Raw genomic sequence first — 1,659 nt, 5'->3', positions numbered from 1 at the left:
TCTGGGTCACATAAGAGACCATTTGCACAATTAGTACATACTGATACCGACACGGACTCTGATTCCTGTGTCGACGATAGTGATTCCAGGGGGATAGATCCTAAATTGGCAAAAAGCATTCAATATATGATTGTTGCTATAAAGGAAGTTTTGGAAGTTACGGAAGCCCCTCCTGTACCTCAGGTAAAGGCTTATTTTTATAAAGAAAGGAAAATTAATGTAACTTTCCCTCCTTCCCATGAGCTAAATACCTTGTTTGAGGGAGTTTGGTTAAACCCTGAAAAGAAATCTCAGATTCCCAAAAAGATTCAGGTTGCTTATCCTTTCCCGGCAGAGGACAGGAAAAGGTGGGAGTCACCCCCCATATTAGACAGTGCCCTGTCAAGCTTAACTAAAAAGGTGATTCTCCCTGCACCTGGGACGGCTTCACTGAAGGAGCCGGCAGACCGCAAGTTGGAGACTACGTTAAAATCTATTTATGTGGCCAATGGTACATTGCTCAGGCCCACCATTGCTTGCGCATGGGTGAGTAGGTCTATCAAAAAATGGTCAGATAACCTGTCATCAGAAATTGACACTATAGATAGAGACGAGATACTCCTAACGTTAGTTCATATCAAAGACGCTGCTGCATACATGCTAGAAGGCATGAAAGATATTGGACTCTTGGGTTCAAAAGCCGCTACCGTGGCAGTTTCAGCTCGGAGGGCGTTGTGGATTCGCCAGTGGAATGCTGATGCAGATTGCAAAATAAATATGGAGGCTCTCCCGTATAAAGGTGAGGCCATGTTTGGAGATGGGCTGGATGCATTAGTCTCTGTGGCTACCGCAGGTAAGTCGACATTCTTGCCTTATGCTCCTGCTTCGGTGAAAAAGACACATCACTCTCAGATGCAGTCCTTTCGGCCCAACAAATACATAAAGGCTAAAGGTTCCCCCTTCTTTGCAGGTAGAGGAAGGGGAAAAGGGAAAAAATCTGCAGTGTCTCCAGGATCGCAGGGGCAGAAATCAACCCCTGCTTCTGCCAAATCTGCAGCATGACGCTGGGGCTCCCTTGCGGGAGTCCGATCGGATGGGAGCACGTCTGAAACTTTTCAGTCACATCTGGCTTCAATCTGGCCTGGACCCATGGGTCTTACAAATAGTGTCCCATGGAAACAAACTGGAGTTTCAAGATTTTTCAAATCGACCTTGCCAGCTTCTCTTCCAGAAAGAGAGGCAGTAAAAACGGCAATTCAAAAATTATGTCAGGATCAAGTCATTGTCCTGGTACCCTTGTCACAGCAAGGAGAAGGTTTTTATTCAAGCCTTTTCGTAGTTCCGAAGCCGGACGGCTCGGTCAGACCAATTTTAAACCTGAAAAATCTGAATCTCTACCTGAAAAGGTTCAAGTTCAAGATGGAATCCCTGAGGGCAGTAATTTCCAGTCTGGAGGAGGGGGACTTCATGGTGTCAGTAGACATAAAGGATGCTTACTTGCATGTCCCCATTTATCCTCCTCACCAAGCTTATCTGAGATTCGCAGTGCAGGATTGCCATTACCAGTTCCAGACGTTGCCGTTCGGACTCTCCATGGCACCGAGAGTATTCACCAAGGTGATGGCAGAGATAATGGTCCTCCTTCGACAACAAGGAGTCAATATAATTCCTTACCTGGAC

Source organism: Pseudophryne corroboree, chromosome 10, assembly GCF_028390025.1.
Source record: "Pseudophryne corroboree isolate aPseCor3 chromosome 10, aPseCor3.hap2, whole genome shotgun sequence".
NCBI lineage: Eukaryota > Metazoa > Chordata > Amphibia > Anura > Myobatrachidae > Pseudophryne > Pseudophryne corroboree.
Note: the sequence above shows the minus strand (reverse complement) of the source record.